Source organism: Elephas maximus, chromosome 4 (assembly GCF_024166365.1).
Source record: "Elephas maximus indicus isolate mEleMax1 chromosome 4, mEleMax1 primary haplotype, whole genome shotgun sequence".
Taxonomy (NCBI): domain Eukaryota; kingdom Metazoa; phylum Chordata; class Mammalia; order Proboscidea; family Elephantidae; genus Elephas; species Elephas maximus.
This window is the reverse complement of record NC_064822.1, coordinates 33,975,426-33,995,804: the sequence shown is the minus strand read 5'-3', so window position 1 is coordinate 33,995,804 and position 20,379 is coordinate 33,975,426. Positions and strand designations below refer to the sequence as shown.

Genomic DNA, 20,379 nt, shown 5'->3' with positions numbered 1-20,379 from the left:
CCAGAACCTTGTTAAGGTCTGAGAAGACAGCCAACCAAGTGCAGGACCCGAGGCAATGTAATTTGAGCAATCAGTCTAACAACCAGGCTATGCAACTAGCCTGACCCACATGACTGAACAATTATTCAATCTAATTTGGCTCTCCTCTTAACTTTTCATTACCGTACAGTCATTTAAAGAAGATAGCATTTGCCAAAACTTTTCAAACACTTGCCTTCCTAAAATTAACCAATAAATCTTTTTCGGTAATTAAGAGATCAAAAAGAAACAAATTAAAAATTAATATATCTGGGTGTCTTCAAAGAAGGTCTTTATTTATGTGAGAATCTTAAAGCGAATTTCTGAATCCCAGGCTTACCATATGTGGTTTCTTCAAACTACAGAACCTCAGTTTCACATGTCAAAAGCATGCCTACTTGAAGACAGTGAAGTTTGAATTTATCCAAAATAACTATAATCAGATAGTTATATATATTTTACTTGACATGTTTTCAGTCTGTTACAGGGTGTTTTCAATTTTGTCCAGTTTCCCTAGTCTAGTTTGCAGAAATAAATTTGCCTACTATTTATTATTGTTGTTGTTAGTTGTTCTTGAGTCCATTTCGACTCCAATATAGTTTAAATGTATTTAAAAGGTCCACTCGACAGCACTGGGTTGTTTTTACAGCTCATTAAGAGTACTTTAGATTAAGTGGATGTTAAAATTACATTTTACGTAATCTTGTGTGTACAGCTAACAGCAGAGAACGTCGTCCTACGTGGTCAGTAGATAATAACGGACAATAACAAAGAACACGCTGTTAAGCTGGGGTTTAAAACTTACTCCCTACTAAGTCTAAAAGATAATACAATAACTTTTTCATGTTGGGGAAAAATGATAGTAAAGTTGCTTATTAAATTTTATCTCTTGTTTTATAGCTGAATATTTGTACAACTAACTCCCTGAAACTATTAAAAGGTTCCAATGACTAACAACAAAACAAAAATAAAAACTGTGTACCTGGGACTAAAGAGCTGTTAAAGAAAAAGAGTTGGGAGACAAAGTGACACTATAATTAGTCTGTCGAGCTTTCCTTTTAAACTATTATTTTCATTACCAGTTTTCTGGGGCTTGTTGCTCTAGGCTATTGTTCTAATTAAGTGTGAATATTTTTATGACTTGTGGAGAGCTGAAGAGCTATAAAATTATCAGTGTAATTATGCAGGGTATGTGGTTAAGTTTCTCACTTTAATTTGATAAAATTAATGTTCTCTAAAAATTGTATATAAAATATATTTTTATACATTAAGCTATATGTAACATGATAGAAAAGGATGATTATTTAATGGGCAAAGAAGTCAAGTATCAAATGAATAACCATTTCTAATTGTGCATTTAATTTTAGATTTTATTAATTGGGACTATATCATAGAGAAAAGTATTCCAAAAGTAGATTTCTTAAGAAATAAGAGTCTATGTATTTTTTTTTTTAATGTATTATCTTCTGTGACAAAATTAATATATGCTTGTATGCAGGATTGATGACCTACTGATAAATAAAAATAATAGTTCCCTAAAGTTTTTGGGTTAACATGTTTCCCTGCTTTCAATCTTGCCATCCTGGCCCCAACCTTCCATTTTTTCTGTGAGAGTATTTACCCTCAATGTAAATGTAACCGGATGGCTCTCCTGCTTAAACCCTTCAGTAGCTCTCATTTGCCTTCATCATTTCGCCTTTTCAATCTTTTTAGTCTAATTTCCCCATCTTGCCCCATCCTCTCTCCAGCATTCACCCAACCTCCCTTTCCCCAGTTCCCCAGATCATTGTGCTTCAGGATGCAGCTCCCCAATCTCATATTATTTTTCTCCCAGCTGCAGATACAGACAGCTCTCTCCTGACTAAGGAATTGGTCTCTGAGGCTACACACAAACAATGCCTGACTATTTTCCTCTAGAGAATCCTCCCAGTAGGGGTATTTCACCAATAAGTTCTACCTAGAGTGGACAGAGGAGTCCCTGGGTAGAGCAAATGGTTAATGCATTCAGCTGTTAACAGAAAGATTAGAGGTTTGAGTCTACTCAAAGACACCTCAGAAGAAAGGTCTGGTGATCTACTTCCAAAAATTAAGCCACTGAAAATCCTACGGAGCACAGAGATCTACTGTGACACACATAAGGTCATCATGAGTCTCAATCAACTTGATGGCAACTGGCTGGTTGGTCTTGTATAAAACAATAATTATGCATCTATGTCTATGGGCATACAATTTATAAAGATATAATCTGTCATAGCAACAGCATAAAAGGTGAAAGGGATAGAGAGCTATATATTAGCAAGCTTTTTATATACTATTGAAACTAAGTACTAATCCAAACTAGATTGTTATAAATTAAGATATTAATTATAATCCACAGGGCAACCACTACGAAAATAACTAAAATTTATAAGGTAAAAGAAACAAAAGGAAATCAAAGTAGTACTGTGAAAATAATATATCTAAAAATAAAAGAAAGCAGTAATGGAGAAATTAAAGAACAACAAAAAAAGACCTGACATACAGCAAACAGCCAAATGGCAGAAGTCCTCCAAGTAATTAACTTTAAATGTAAATGGATTAACCTCTCCAATTAAAAGGCAGAGATCAACAAAATGGATTAAAAAAACATGACTCAGCTACAAGCTGTCTACATGAAACTCACTTTAGATCCAAAGACACAAATAGATTGAAAGTGGACGGATAAAAAAAGACATTCCGTGGAAACAGTACTTAGAAGAGAACTGGAGTGGCAATACTACTATCAGATAAAATAGACTTTAACACAAAAGTTGTTACTATACATAAAAAGAACAGTATACAATGATAAAAAGGTCAATTCATCAAGATATAACAACTGTAATAAACACGTATGCACTTAACAGCAGAGCCCCAAAATATATGAAGCAAAACCTGACAGAATTTAAGGGAGAAACAGAGTTCAACAACAATAGTTGGAAACTTCAACACTCCACTTTCAGTAATGGATAGACCATTGGAAAAGCAGCAACCAAAGAAAAAAAAAGACAACACTCTAAACCAATTAAAAAAAAAAAATTTTTTTTTTTTTTTTAATTGTAACAGATATTTACAGAACCCTCCAGCCAACAGCAAATTACACATTCTTCTCACGTACATATGGAACATTCACAAAGATGGACCATATGTTAGGTTACAAGTCAAGTCTTATGAAACAAAATTAGGAATTAATAAGAGAAGTCAATTTGAAAAAATTCACAAATATATAGACATTAAGCAACACATTCTTAAGCAGCCAGCAAGTCTAAAGAAGAAATCATAAGGGCAATTAGAAAATAGTTTAATATGACTAAAACCTGCCAGTGTGGTGTCTACCTTTGAGTTAGCTGTGTACCTATTAGATGGCCATACTGAGTAACAGGCCAGAAAATTGTGCTCTAGTAGAATAAAACTGAAAAACTCTATAGAGAGTTTTTTTCTCCATTATATGTAGAATGCCTGAGATCAAAACAGAAAAGGTAATAAAATATCTGGCTCATATCACCCATTGGACATTTTCTTTTGAATTCATGCTTTCTGGAAGATTTTAATGCATTAACGTCAGAAGTTAATTATAACATTTCTTTTTAACTTAAGAGGATTCAGAATTAGACAACAGCTAAATTAACTCATGGCATTTAGTTTTTAAAAGTCAAGAAGAAATCGGAAGAGAAATTAGAAAATAATATGCATGAAAACAAAAACACAACATATCAAAACTTATGGGATACAGCAAAGGAGTGCTCGGAGGGAAATTTATAGCTGTAAATGACTAAAGAGAGAAGAAAGACATAAAATCAGTAACGTAACTTTTCACCTTAAGGAACTAGAAAAAGAGGAGTAAACTCAGCCCAAAGCAAGTAACAGAAAGAAAATAATGTATATTAGAGCAGAGAAAAATGAAATACAGAATGGAAAAAACGATGGAATCAATTAGTTTGTTTTTTGAAAAGATAAAAAAAAAATGAACAAAACCTATAGCTATAGGGTTGCTATGAGTCAGAATCAACTCGATGGCAATGGTTTTTGGTTTTATAGCTACAGTGACCATGAAAAAGAAGAATCAAATTATTAAAACAAAAAACGAAAGTGGGGACATTCATACTGACTTTACAAAAATGAGAATTGTAAGACTTTACTATTAACAAGTGTATGCTCAAAATTAGATAACCTAAATGAAATGGACAAATACCAGAAACACACAAACTACCAAAACTGACTCAAAGAAATAGAAAATTTGAGTAGACCTATAACAAGGGATTGAATCAGTTATCAAAAAACTTCCAACAAAGAAAAGCTCAGGCTTCACTGGTGAATTCTATCAAATAATTCAAGAAAAATTAATATATACCCTTCTCAAACCCTTAAAAACATAGAGGAGGAGGGAATGCTTTCTAACTCATTCTATGAGGCCATACTACCAAAGCCAGACAAAGACATCACAAAAAATGAAAACAACAGACCAACATCCCTTTTGAATGTAGATGGAAAAATTCTCAACAAATTTCTAGTAAGCCAAATGCATCAGCATGTAAGAAGGATATTATGCACCTTCACCAAATAGGATTTATCCCCAAATACAAGGATAATGCACCATATCAATGTAATATACCATTTATTATAAAATGAAGGATAAAAACCACATGATCATCTCAGTGATGCAGAAAAAAAGCATTGGACAAAATCCAACACTCTTTCCTAATAAAAACATTCCAAAAACTAGAAATAGAAGAGTACTTCCTTAATGTGATTAAAAAAAAAAAAAAGTACCTATAAAAATCCAGGTGCCCTGGTGGCATAGCGTTTAAGCACTTGGCTGCTAACAGAAAGGGCAGCAGTTCAAACCCACCAGCCACTCTGCAAGAGAAAGATGTGGCAGGCTGCTTCTGTAAAGATTATAGTCTTGAAAACCCTGTGGGGCAATTCTACTCTGTCCTATAGGGTTATTATGAGTCAGAACTGACAAGATGCAACTTTTTTTTTTTTTTAATGAAAAGTCCACAGCTAATGTCATACTTAATGGTAAAAGGCTGAAAATTTTCCCCCTAATATCAGTAACAAGATAAGGACGTCTGGTTCCACAACTTCTGTACTGGAAGTTCAAACCTGAGCAACTAGGCAAAATAATAAATAAATAAAAGAATTCCAAATTAGAAAGGAAAAAGCAAAGCTTTCTCTATTTGCAGATGACACAATGTAGAAAATTCAAAAGAATACAGAGAATTACTATTAAAGCTAATAAATGAATTCAGCAAAGTTATAGAATACAAGATCAACATTCAAAAATCAGTTCTATTTCTATACACTAGTAATGAAAAATCTGAAAATGAAATTAAAAAATTACACTTACAATAGCATCAAAAAGAACAAAATATATATGAATAAATTTAACAAAATATATGTAATACTTTGTACACTAAAAACTACAAAACATCACTGAAAGGAAAGAAAATATACATAAATGGAAAGACATTCTGTATTTATAGACTGGAAGACTTAATACTGTTAAGAGGGCAACACTTCCCCAACTGATCTACAGATTCAATGGGATTCCTATGAAAATGCCACCTGGCATTTTGCAGGAACTGACGTGCTGATCTTAAAATTCACATGGAAATAGAGGGACCCAAAATAGCCAAAACAATATTGAAAAAGAAGACAAAGTAGGAGGGCTCACATGTCACAATTTCAAAACGTACTACAAAGCAACAGAGAAGGAATGGTCTCTTCAAAAATGATGTTGAGACAACTCGATTTCCACATGAAAAAGAATAAAGTTGGACTTTACCTCATATTGCATATAAAAATTAACTTGAAATGGATGAAAGGCCTAAATTTAAGAACTAAAACTACAAAATTCGTAGAAGAAAACATAAGAGTAAATTTACATGACTTTAGATTTCAAATGGATTCTTAGGTATAACACCAAAGCACATGCAACAACAACAACAAAAAGCAGACATACTAGACTTCATAAAAATTCAGAACTTTTTTGCATCAAAGAATGTTATCAACAATATGAAAAGACAACATTCAAAACTGGAGAATACGTTTGGAAATCATGTAAGTATTTACAGTATCCAGAATACATAAAGAACTCTTGAAACCCAACAATAAAAAGACAAACAACCCATTTAGAAAGTGACAAAGGACTCAAACAGGCATTTCCCCAAGGAAGATATGCAAATGGTCAATAAGCATGTGAAAAGCTGTTTAACATCATTAGTCATCAGGGAAATGCAAACCAAAACCACTTCATACCCACTAACTAACCAGTTGCTACTGAGTTGATTCCGACTCATTGTGACCCTGTAGGACAGCACAGAACTGCCCCAGAGGGTTTCCAAGGAGCGGCTGGTGGATTCAATCTAAGACCAGGGTGGAACAGCAGGGATTTTCGTGAGGGAACATCATCAGTCTCAAGCAAACAGAACACCACACCCTGGCAAAGAATTGAATCAGCAGTATTGACCACGGCTTGCTTAGCTCACTTAACAGCAAGGCTGTTTTTCTTGAACAGTCAAGTGCTGAGCATGTGCCGTGAAGAACATAATCGCTACAGGACCCTCCACTAGAGACGGGAGTGAGCAAAAGTCCCTCACAGGGAATTGAACTATGATCTTAACAAAAGGACCTCAACTGGGCATGCGCAAAAGTGATGTGGCAGGTGCTACACTGAACAAGAGCGACTCCATCTTGAAAGAAATATGCACGTGCATCTCATGATGATGAAATACACCCCTTCCTGGAAGACCAGGCCTATTCCCAGAAAACCGATGAATAAAGATGACATGATTATCCTACCCTAAACTATAATAGCTGTGACCTCCCTGACCCTGGCAAGTCAGTCTTTTTGGAGAGGCTTAGTCCCCCACTGACTCCTTTCACCTGTCACAAGTAAAATAAACTTGCCAAAGTTATGACTAAGTCTATCTCCTTCCTGTATTCTTACTCGGGGAAAGTCAAGGACCCTTTGTGTCAATTGGATTTCGGTAACAAAGCTGCTGACCTTTCAGTTAGCAGCCAAATGCTTAACCACTGTGCCACCAGGGCTTCCAATAGCAGGACCAAATGATCTCATCAGAAACATCAGCATAGATAGGTTCTAGATATGAGACAGGAAACATTTAAAATCTGTCAGCAGCTTTGCATTTACTCCCTTTCAGAGACAGATCAGTCCCTAATCCCAGAGCTTCAGTTCTCATTATGGGGCTTTTTTCTGCTGTGGTTCCTGCCAGACTATCTTGTTCTTGACAGTCCCCTTCCCAAAGACAGGAGCCCTGTCCCTGAATGTCAGCCCAGAGGATAAGACTCAAAGGTCCCCAGCTGGACCTCTTAGATGACAATCAACTGACTGCCTAATGCTAAACTGCTTGGTATTAGGCCAATTTCCCACTTGTTTCTACTCTGCCATAGTCAAGAAAGTGAGAAAGGTGGCTACAGTCACCATAAGTTTTGATTTCAAATCCATGCCTCACCAATGAAAAATGGATTGGCTCCCCAATGCCTGTAAAGACAAAAAGCAAAAGCAGCAGAAGCATGGCCTCTATCTAATTTTCACCTTCCCAAACTTACAAAAAGTACATCTTATTGATCAAAGATAAATTACAATCAAAATACCTGTTGCAAGTGATTCTAGGAAGCATAGTTATTAGCTTTTACACCTGGGAGTATAGGGAAGCACACCAGAAAGAAGGAATGAATGCTGAAACCAACACACTGCATTTACCACATGTTGTTACTGTTAGCTGTCATTGAGTGGGCACTCAACCCATGACAACCCCATGCACAATGGAACAATACGCTGCCTAGTCCTGCACCATCCCCATGGTTGGCTGCAGATCAGACCATTGTGAACAATTGGCTGATTTTCAAAAGTAGATCACCAGGCCTTTCTTCCTAGTCTATCTTAGTCTGGAAGCGCCACTGAAACGTGTCCAGCATCACAGCAATAAGCAAGCCTTCACTGACAGATGGATGGTGGTGCATGCAGTGCACTGGTCAGGAATTGAACCTGGATCTCCTATATGGAAGGTAAGAATTCTAACACTGAACCACAAATGTCCCCATTTTTTAAATTACCTTCCAATTTTAATAAACAAATTCTCATAGCATTCTAAAAAAATGATAAATTTGCCAGATGAAAGTGTACATCAGAAAGTGCAATGAAATGACATTGGAGTCTTTTCTTTAGCTCTCTGAAATTAACTCACTTTTTTAGGGTGAAATTTTCATCTCCATATATATTGACACATGATATTCTATGAGACTTTTCCTTTCTCTTCAAAAATTGTCAAGGTGACTTTCTAAATTATTCACAGTACAGATTACAAATCCCTTGAAGACAGAGATCAATTCTTTCAATTTATGCTTTTTAAAGTTCCCACTGGACAGCATCAATAACCCTGTTCCCCTACCCTTTTAGGTAAAGGGCAACACTTAATAGCCTAGGCCAAAAATCTAGCCATCAACCTCAATTATTTTCTTTCCTTCAGCCTCCTTATATAATTCACCAACAGTCCAAACACTCCCACAGTCCTAGTCTGAGCCACTTATTCTTGGCCCTCTATGAGACTCAGTTCTCTAAAGTATACCCTGCTTCAAATATCATGGCTTCTATGGTAGATGAGGTGTTTAATTCAGCACTGTTCAATAGGCAATGATGGAAATGTTATGGATCTGCACTGTCCACTATGGTAGTCACTAGCCACACGCAACTACTGAGCACTTGAGTTATGGTCAGTATGATTGAGGAACTGAATTTTTAAATTTATGTAATTTAAATAGCCACCTGTGGCTACTGGCTACCATATTAGTGCATTTCTTCAGTGTCTTCTCATATTATAGAGGCCAGAAAGCAAAAAAAAAAAAAAAAGTGATTTAAGTTTGGTCAATTAGGTGCACTTCAATATAGAATGCAGAAATGAAGCAAAGGCCACTTTTGCTGGTAAGCAAGGTTATTATAGGGTTTTCTGTGACTGTGTTAGCAGAGGTCCTGATATCTAAACACTGCTTCATGGTGTTGGGCACTCCTTTAAGTGAAGTGGGTGTGGTTCCTGAGTTGGTAGCAGTTGCAGCAGCTTACTGATCATGGTAGTTTCCTGATCATGGTGGCTTCCTAACTGTAGAAATCATAGTATGTTACAGGGAAGAGATATTGGGTATGTGTATCCCAGGGAAACACAATTACAGTACTACAGGAGAGAGCGATGATAGGTTTGTCTAGGGTAATTTGTAGAAGAGACAGAATCAAGAGTCTTTAAGAATTATTATCAGGGGGCTTATGTTGATGAATTAGTTTGGGTGGGGTATGTAAGTGATAGATGACTTGTACGTGTAGACTTGTATGAGTAAGGATATTGGGACCATTTACAGGAATGGGGAACGCTAGAAGATTAGAAGGGTAAAGAAGATCATTTGCCAAGTAGGAGGTGTCTAGGACACATTCAAGAGCAAATGTCAATTAAACATTAGATACACAGATCTGAAGCTCAAAGAAGTAGCTTCTGCTAGACATATAAATTTAGAAACTACCAGTATACAAAGAAAAATCAAACCATAGACATGAGTCAGATTGCTTAAAGAAAAAAGTATACAGTGGTAAGATACGAAGACCTAAGTGAACTTTGAAGAGAATGGTAATATTTAGTGGTAGAGAATAGTTAAATTGGCACAGAAGACTGAGAAGACAAAACCAGAAAAGTAGGAAGAAAAATCAGAGAAGTATGGTTTTATTCTAAGAAGAAAGAAATGCTCAGCAGTATCAATGCTGCTAAAGGAGCCCTGGTGGTATAGCGGTTAAGGCGCTCAGCTGTTAACCAAAAGAAGATTTGCAATAATTACTCTTCTCATTTGTAGGGCAGGTCTAATTTTTACAATTTCAGAAGCAAATCAGCAAGTAATAAAAGAAAACCAGTTTCAGGACAAGATCCAGATTCACTATTCTTTTATAAAGTAAAAGTCAGAATAAATTCAGTAGGAAAATTGGGTCTGTGATGCAGATCCAGTGCATCATATCGAAAAGCTTCTGGAAAGTATACATATAAAGTCAACATTGAGAACATTTGTAGCTGACAACACTTATTTAAAGGAAAAATGAATGTAAAGCCAGTTCTAAACATTGGTCATCATGCAAAATAGCATATAAATACACAACCAAAGTAAAAATCAGTCTCTCTCTCTATGCACACATACACATGTACAAAAACGTATATTGCTATATATATACGTATTCCATAAAACTCCATTTCTCTTTAAGTCTCCCCATTACCAAGATAACCCCAAAGGTTTAGAGGACTGATGTAGTTTGGCATCAGAAAGCAATCATTTACTGAAACACAGGTACTTCAAAATAGAATAGGATATAACCCTTTTAAATCTGGAAATGATTTAAAGTCAGTTAAAAGCAGAGAATAAAAAAAGGAACCACATTTAAATATATCTAGAATTTTAACAATTAATTCCTGGTTCTAATACAGGGGTAACATGAAGGAAAAATTTGAACCTTTAAACTGGTTAGGGTTATTTCACTTCATTTCCTCAAATCTTACTTCTTTCTTTCAGTTTATTTGTATGTTTTTCTTTGTTTTCTTTCGTTCTAACCAAAAGATGGAAAAGATTTAACCTAAGTCTGCATCCAAATCTAAAAACAAGGTAAGCAAAAGGTTTAAAAATGTATTGTCTCCAAGGTAACATAACTGATGAGGTCTGACCTCCCACTGGGACAGATACAATTTCTTTGAGCTACTCTTCTGAATTAATTAAATGTGTTTTAGTAACATTGCTTTCCTAGAAAGTCTAAAATTTGGAGGGTGTGGAGAATGAAGCTGAGATAAATGATGGATGTCTTACAGAAGATGTGCTCTTGTCTTTTCTTTTACTTGAACTTTGACTGGATTCCTAATGTATACTACATACAGGTCATGAAACACAATCTGCCTGTAATAAAAACTTTTTGCCATGCTGATTTTATCAGTACTAACTGGAGATTATTATGATGTTACATGTAAATGCTTCTTAGATTCAATCTTTTGCCATTTATTTTGTTCCTAGAATTATTTTGTGTAATGGTTTCTGACATCCTTGAAGAGTAGTATATATGCAGAACTTCAAGTATTCAGTTGACAGATACTTAACCATTAAAGATGGCAAATTGGTATGGAAATAAGTACTGGTTAGTATTTATATTTTATTACATCTTATTTCTCTGAATCATAACTTTAGACATAGCTGAGAAACCGAATTACTCTTCAAAAGTTAAACACACTTCTATCCCAATCCAGGAGAGACCTATTCTTAAATGTGTGCTTCAAATTAAAATAACATGAAACAAACCTTTGGCTATAATTATTGATTAAAATCACAATGATCTGGAAAACAATTTAACTTAATTGGTAAGCTAATAAAACTTTCAGTAGATTCCACAATAAATTACATTCCTTACTGGAATAATTTAGGCTTATTTCGTTAACATAAACATATATTGTTTTAGAAGTTTACATGGATTCTAAGGGAGTGCTACCAAGACAATTTGATTAAAAAAATTTTAAGTCAAGCCAAATTAAATTTTAAAAGTTAAATTAGAACTTACATTGGTAACAAGAACACTCTCCTTAAAAAACTTCAAGGTATTACACCACCACGGTAGTCAAAACTGCCAGGTACTGGTACAACAACAGATACATAGACCAGTGGAACAGAATTGAGAATCCAGACATGAATCCATCCACATATGAGCAGTTGATATTTGACAAAGGCCCCAAAACAGTTAAATGGGGAAAAGACACTCTTTTTAACAAATGGTGCTGGCATAACTGGATATCCATCTGCGAAAAAATGAAACAAGACCCATACCTCACTCCGTGCACAAAAATGAGCTCAAAACAGATCAAAGACCTAAATATAAAATCTAAAACAATAAATATCATGGAAGAAAAAATAGAGACAATGTTAGGAGCCCTAATACATGGCTTATACAGTACACAAAACACTGTTAACAATGCAGAAGAAAAACTAGATAACTGGGAGCTCCTAAAAATCAAACACCTATGCTCATCCAAAGACTTCACCAAAAGAGTAAAAAGCTTACCTACAGACTGGGAAAAAGTTTTTAGCTATGACATTTCTGATCGGCGCCTGATCTCTAAAATCTACATGATACTGCAAAAACTCAACTGCAAAAAGACAAATAACCCAATTAAAAAATGGGCAAAGATATGAACAGGCACTTCACTAAAGAAGACATTCTGGCAGCTAAAGGATACATGAGGAAATGCTCACGATCATCAGCCATTACAGAAGTGCAAATCAAAACTACAATGAGATTTCATCTCACTCCAACAAGGCCAACATTAATCCAAAAAACACAAAATACTAAAAGTTGGAGAGGTTGTGGAGAGATTGGAACACTTACGCACTGCTGGTGGGAATGTCAAATGGTACAACCACTTTGGAAATCGATTTGGCGCTTCCTTAAAAAGCTAGAAATAGAACTACCATACGATCCAGCAATCCCACTCCTTGGAATATATCCTAGAGAAATAAGAGCCTGTACACGAACAGATTTTGCACACCCACATTCACTGCAGTACTGTTTACAATAGCAAAAAGAAGGAAGCAACCAAGGTGCCCATCAACAGATGAATGGATAAATAAATTATGGTATATTCACACAATGGAATACTATGCATCAATAAAGAACAGTGATGAATCTGTGGAACATTTCATTACATGGAGGAATCTGGAAGCCAGTATGCTGAGTGAAATTAGTCAGTTGCAAAAGGACAAATACTGTATAAGACCACTATTATAAGAACTCTAAAATAGTTTAAACAGAGAAGAAAATATTCTTTGATGGTTACAAGAGGGGGGAGGGAGGGAAGGTAGGAGAGGGGTATTCACTAATTAGATAGTAAAGAACTACTTTAGGTGGCAGGAAAGACAACACACAGTACAGGCGAGGTCAGCACAACTGAACTAAACCAAAAGCAAAGAAGTTGCCTGAATAAACTGAATGCTTCAAGGCCAGTGCAGCAGGGGCAGAGGTATGGGGACCATGGTTTCAGGGGACTTCTAAGTCAATTGGCATAATAAAATCTGTTAAGAAAACATTCTGCATCCCACTTTGGAGGGTGGCATCTGGGGTCTTAAATGCTAGCAAGTGGCCATCTAAGATGCATGAATTGGTCTCCAGCCACCTGGATCAAAGAAGAACGAAGAACACCAAGGACACAAGGTAAGTATGAGCCCAAGAGACAGAAAGGTCCACATAAACCAGAGACTACATTAGCCTGAGACCAGAAGAACTCGATGGTGCCCGGCTCCAACCGATGACTTCCCTGACACGGAACACAACAGAGAACCCCTGAAGAAGCAGAAGTGCAGTAGGATGCAGACCCCAAATTTTCATAAAAAGGCCAGACTTAATGGTCTGAGACTACAAGGACCTTGATGGTCATGGCCCCCAGACCTTCTGTTGGCCCAGGACAGGAATCATTCCCAAAACCAACTCTTCAGACAGGGATTGGACTGGGCAGTGAGTTGGAGAGGGATGCCGTGAGGAGTGAGCTTCTTCGATCAGGTGGACACCTGAGACTATGTTGCCATCTCCTGCATGGAGGGGAGATGAGAGGGTAGAGGGGGTTAGAAACTGGCTAAATGGACACAAAAAGAGAGAGTGGAGGGAGGGAGCAGGCTGTCTCATCAGGGGGAGAGCAATTGGGAGTATGTAGCAAGGTGTATATAAATTTATGTGAGAGACTGACTTGTAATCTATCACTTAAAGCACAATAAAAATTTTTAAAAACTTCAAGATAGTGTTATATAATCATTTGTATATAATAAATCAGAAAGAGTGACTAGCATATACAAAGAAAAGTATGAAACCAAGAAATCAGGAGTTTAGTCCAGAAAATTTCCTTAATCCTCTATTCTGAAAGCCTTTTTTAATAATTATGACTATTGTACATGCAAAGCAGCATACCAGGCATGATTCCTAGCTTTCTAAAATAAATATTAATTTCAATAATAAACATGGCTACTAGATCTATATTAAATGTTAGGATATCTAAACTTAAACGTTCCCTCTGACAACTCTTAAGATGATGAACAAAGCTTTAGGGTAATAATACATAGACAAAGTACCCCAAATTCTTAGATTTACTGATCAATTTTAGTTTCATTGTTTATTACTCTAAGCCATATCATTTTTTGGGTTTTTATGAAGTAGTCAAATAATTATAACCAATTAATTACTTAAATGTTGTTATAATTTATAAACTGTAACATATTAAGCTTTTTAGTATAAAAAGGTTTATTTAAACTACGGCTTTTCATACCAAAACCTCAAACCCCTTAGGATAAAATTTATTCATTTTTAAATGCAGTATTTATTTTAGCCTATAAGAAAATAAACTTTATGAATTAACCCCAAATGTTATTTCATTGTTCTTGTTAGGTGCCATTGAGTCGGTTCCAACTCATAGCAACCCTATGCACAACAGAACGAAACACTGCCAGGTCCTGAGCCATCCTTACAATCGCTGCTATGCTTGAGCTCATTGTTGTAGCCACTGTGTCATCCACCTCGGTGAGGGCCTTCCTCTTTTCTGCTGACCCTGTACTCTGCCAAGCATGGTGTCCTCCACAGACTCATCCCTCCTGACAACATGTCCAAAGTATGTAAGACGTAGTCCCTCCATCCTTGCCTCTAAGGAGCATTCTGGCTGTACTTCTAAGATAGATTTGTTCATTCTTTTGGCAGTCCGTGGTATATTCAATATTCTTCGCCAGCACCACAATTCTTCTTTGGTCTTCCTTATTCATTGTCCAGCTTTCACATGCACATGATGCAATCGAAAATACCATGGCTTGGGTCAGGCGCACCTTAGTCTTCAAGGTGACATCTTTGCTCTTCAACACTTTGAAGAGGTCCTTTGCAGCAGATTTACCCAATGCAATGCGTCTTTTGATTTCTTGACTGCTGCTTCCATGGCTGTTGATTGTGGATCCAAGTCAAATAAAATCCTTGACATCTTCAATCTTTTCTCCGTTTATCATGATGTTGCTCATTGGTCCAGTTGTGAGGATTTTTGTTTTCTTTATGTTGAGGTGCAATCCGTACTGAAGGCTGTGGTCTTCGATCTTCATTAGTAAGTGCTTCAAGTCCTCTTCACTTTCAGCAAGCAAGGTTGTGTCATCTGCATAACGCAGGTTGTTAATGAATCTTCCTCCAATCCTGAAGCCCCGTTCTTCATATAGTCCAGCTTCTCGGATTATTTGCTAAGCATACAGATTGAATAGGTATGGTAAAAGAATACAGCCCTGACACACACCTTTCCTGACTTTAAACCACACAGTATCCCCTTGTTCTGTCCAAACAACCGCCTCTTGATCTACATAAAGGTTCCTCATGAGCACAATTAAGTGTTCTGGAATTCCAATTCTTTGCAATGATATCCATAGTTTGTTATGATCCACACAGATGAATGCCTTTGCATAGTCAATAAAACACAGGCAAACATCCTTCTGGTATTCTCTGCTTTCAGCCAGAATCCATCTGACATCAACAATGATATCCCTGGTTCCACGTCCTCTTCTGAAACAGGCCTGAATTTCTGGCAGTTCCCTGTCGATATACTGCTGCAGCTGTTTTTGAATAATCTTCAGCAAAATTTTGCTTGCGTGTGATATTAATGATATTGTTGTTTAATTTCCACATTTGGTTGGATCACCTTTCTTGGGAATAAGCATAAATATGGACCTCTTCCAGTCAGTTGGTCAGGAAGCTGTCTTCCATATTTCTTGGCATAGACATGTGAGCACCTCCAGTGCTGCATCTGTTTGTTGAAGCACCTCAGTTGATATTCCATTGGTTCCTGGGGCCTTGTTTTTCACTAGTTCCTTCAGAGCAGCTTGGACCTGTTCATTCAGTACCATCGGTTCCTGATCATATGCCGCCTCTTGAAATGGTTGAACATCGACTAATTCTTTTTGGTATAATGCCTCTGTGTATTCCTTCCATCTTCTTTTGATGCTTCCTGCATCATTTAATGTTTTTCCCGTGGAATCGTTCATTATAGCAACTCAAGGCTTGAATTTTCTCTTTAATTCTTTCAGCTTGAGAAACACCGAGTGTGTTCCTCCCTTTTGGTTTTCCATCTCCAGCTCTCTGCACGTCATTATAATACTTTGTCTTGTCGAAATGCCCTTTGAAATCTTCTGTTCAGTTCTTTTACTTCATCAATTCTTCCTTTTGCTTTAGCTGCTCGATGTTTGAGAGCAAGTTTCACAGTCTCCTCTGACATCCATCTTGGTCTTTTCTTTCTTTCCTGTCTTTTCAATGACCTCTTGCTTTCTTCATGTATGATGTCCTTGATGCCATTCCACAACTTGTCTCGTCTTCGGTCACTAGTGTTCAATGCTTCAAATCTTTTCTTCAGATGGTCTCTAAATTCACTCAAGGTCATATTTTGGCTCTCGTGGACTTGCTCTGATTTTCTTCAGTTTCAGCTTGAACTTGCATATGAGCAATTGATGGTCTGTTCCACAATCGGCCCCTGACTTTGTTCTGACTGATGATATTGAGTTTTTTCCATCATCTCTTTCCACAGATGTAGTCAATTTGGTTTCTGTGTGTTCCATTTGGTGAGGTCCACGTGTATAGTCACTGTTTATGTTGGTAGAAGAAGGTATTTGCAGTGAAGAAGTCATTGGTCTTGCAAAATTCTATCATTCGATCTCCAGCATTGTTTCTATCATCAAGGCCATATTTTCCAACTACTGATCCTTCTTCTTTGTTTCCAGCTTTCACATTCCAATCACCAGTAATTATCAATGCATCTTGATTGCATGTTCAGTCAATTTCAGACTGCAGCAGCTGATAAAAACCTTCTATTTCTTCAACTTTGGCCCTAGTGGTTGGTGTGTAAATTTGAATAATAGTCGTATTAACTGGCCTTCCTTGTAGGCATATGGATATTATCCTATCACTGACAGCATTGTACTTCAGGATAGATCTTGAAACGTTCTTTTTGACGATGAATGCAACGCCATTCCCCTTCGAGTTGTCATTCCCAGCATAGTAGACTATACGATTGTCCGATTCAAAATGGCCAATACCAGGCCATTTCAGTGCACTAATCCCTAGGATATTAATGTTTGTGCGTTTCTTTTCATTTTTGACGATTTCCAATTTTCCTAGATTCATACTTCGTACATTCTAGGTTCTGATTATTAATGGATGTTTGCAGCTGTTTCTTCTCAATTTGAGTCCTGCCACATCAGCAAATGAAGGTCCCAAAAGCTTTAGTCCATCCACGTCATTAAGGCCGACTCTACTTTGAGGAAGCAGCTCTTCCCTAGTCATCTTTTGAGTGCCTTCCAACCTGGGGGGCTCATCTGCCAGCACTGTATCAGACAACATTCTGCTGCTATTCATAAGGTTTTCACTGGCTAATGCTTTTCAGAAGTAGACTGCCAAGTCCTTCTTCCTAGTCTGTCTTAGTCTGGAAGCTCAGCTGAAACCTGTCCTCCATGGTTGACCCTGCTAGTATCTGAATGCCAGTGGCATAGCTTCCATAATCACAGCAACATGCAAGCCCCCACAGTACGACAAACTGACAGACACGTGGGGGGTTATTTCATTAGCTTCTTTATATACACATAATACATGTCCATTCGACATATAAAACATTTACTCTTCTTCATTAATTACAATTTCAGAATTGGGAAAATATTCTAAACAAATATGACAAGTCTATGACAGTTTTAAAAACAGACATGCTTTTTGATTCTAGAATGTTGTTGTTGTTAGGTGCTGTCAAGTCGGTTCTGACTCACAGCAACCCTATGTACAACAGAACGAAATAAACTTCATTTTTAACAAGCTGAATAACTAAAAACAAAAGGATTAAATAAGACACACGTAAATCTACTCTCAATTCAAATACCTAACAGATAAAATCTAAGATGAATGCTAAAAGCAAAAACTAAATATTTCAATTTCAACATTTTGAAACTAGTGTACGTATCAGGTCTGGGATCAAAGTTTTAAACCATAACATATAAAAATAACCTAAATCAGTGGATTTAATTCAAATACATGCATTTTGATAATGTAGTTTAACACATATATACCACTATATATAGAAAATTTCTGAATGATTATATTCAGTTGCATGAATTTACTTAACTATTAATTAATATCTTTAGTAATTAGTAATTTTGCAAGCAGACTAAGTCAACACAGATTTCTTTAAGGTATTACCAAACTATTAAAAAATAAAAAGATATATTATTTTGCTGACATTTATAGACTAGATGAATATAAAAGTTAAACATTTTCAATACAGTTCCTAATGTTTACATTACTATTTTTCATATTCATAATACAACTAATGATTTAATTATCCTCAATGTGTCTCAAAATATATATATAAAAGAAATATAAATTGAAATTATATTCATATATAGTTCACTCTACATACTTTATACAAACTTTGCTTCATATGACATAACTTTATTTTTTACCTAACCTTCATTAATAAGCTACTAATTCACATTGGGGAACACTGGTGGTGTAGTGGTTAAGTGCTATGGCCGCTAATTAAAAGTTGGCAGTTTGAATCCGCCAGGCACTCCTTGGAAACTCTATGGGGCAGTTCTACTCTGTCCTATAGGGTAGCTATGAGTCAGAATTAACTTGATGGCAACGAGTTTTTTTAAATTCGTATTGAAGTTTCTTTTTTTTAGACATCACCTAACTTTTTAAGTATCGATGAATTTGAGAATATACACACAACCACAATTTTTGCAGAATACCATGCCTGTATTTGGATCTAAATAGATATGTTTTATAAATCAGGGACATTTCACTTAAGACTGTTAACATAAAATTTATATTAAAAACTAAGTAAAATAATAGTTTGATTATAAAAATTAAACATATATTAATTATTTACAAAGGCTTGGCCTTTCATTTAATGTTATTTACCTTCCATATAGTGCTTTATTAAGCACTATAGCTGCTGGTGGCACAGTGGTTAAGAGCTTGGCTGCTAACCCAAGGGTTGGCAGTTCAAATTCACCAGCCCTCATTGAAAGCCCTGTGGGGCAGTTCTTCCCCGTCCTGTAGGGTTGCTGTGAATCTGAATCAACTCAACGTTAACAGGTTTGGTTTTTGGCTTTTATAATAACTACTACAGATTTCCGTATGCTTATCATTATACTTTTAACACACAAGTTAATAAAAATCTGTTAACTACACTACATTGGGCAAATCTGCCGCAAAAGACCTCTTTAAAGTGATAAAAAGCAAAGATGTCACTTTGAAGACTAAGGTGTGCCTGACCCAAGCCATGGTATTTTCAATCACCTCAGATGCACGTAAAAGCAGAACAGTGAAAAAGGAAGACTGAAGAGGAACTGATTCCTTTGAATTATGGTGTTAGCAAAGAATATTGAATGGACTGCCAGATGGAGGAACACATCTGTCTTGAAAGAAGTAGAGCCAGAATGCTCCCTGGAAGTGAGGATGGTGAGACTTCATCTCACAATACTTTGGACATGTTATCAGGAGAGACCAGTCCCTGGAGAAGAACATCATACTTGGTAACGTAAAGGGCGAGTGAAAAAGAGGAGGATCCCCAATGAGATGGATTGACACAGTGGCTACAACAATGGACTCAAACTTAGCAAGGATTGTGAGGATGGTGCAGGATCTGGCAGTATTTCATTCTGCTGTACGGAGGGCCGCTATGAGTTGGAATCGACTCTACAGCACCTAATAACAACAACAAACTACACTTCAGGAAAAATTATTTTAAAACTAGTTTAGAAAAAGAAATACATGAGAAGTTCGATAGTCTTTTTCAACTGGTTAATTTATTTTTGTCTTATCGACACAAAGTTTACTGTTAATGTTTATAGCACTAACACTAAAAGCACATCTAATGCTCTATAACAAGAAGAAGTTAGTCAATAACAATGTGTCATTGCAGGTTTTGGCACTACTTCAGGGAAGATTAAAAAAAGTAAACTAAACAAACTTTAAATAATAGACATGACATTATATAATGAGAGTATACCAAACAAACCCAGTGCCGTCAAGTCGATTCCGACTCATAGTGACCCTACAGGACAGAGTAGAACTGCCCCATAGAGTTTCCAAGGAGTGCCTGGCGGATTCGAACAGCCATTCTTTTAGTTAACAGCTGTAGCACTGAACCACCTCGCCACCAGGGTTTCCAGTGAGAGTACAGCTGGCTAAAAAAGGAGAAAATGCACCCGCACCCCTAACAACCTAAATGACTATAAAATAAAGGTGTTTTCCTCCACCAAATTAAAGAC

The 20,379-nt window shown here is 36.4% G+C and overlaps 1 protein-coding gene across 3 annotated transcripts in view; it reads right to left on the bottom strand.

The window, feature by feature from the left end:
* The window catches only part of DNAJC1 (DnaJ heat shock protein family (Hsp40) member C1), a 323,430-nt gene that overhangs the window by 225,282 nt on the left and 77,769 nt on the right, over positions 1–20,379 (bottom strand). The gene's annotated exons all lie outside the window — the stretch shown is intronic.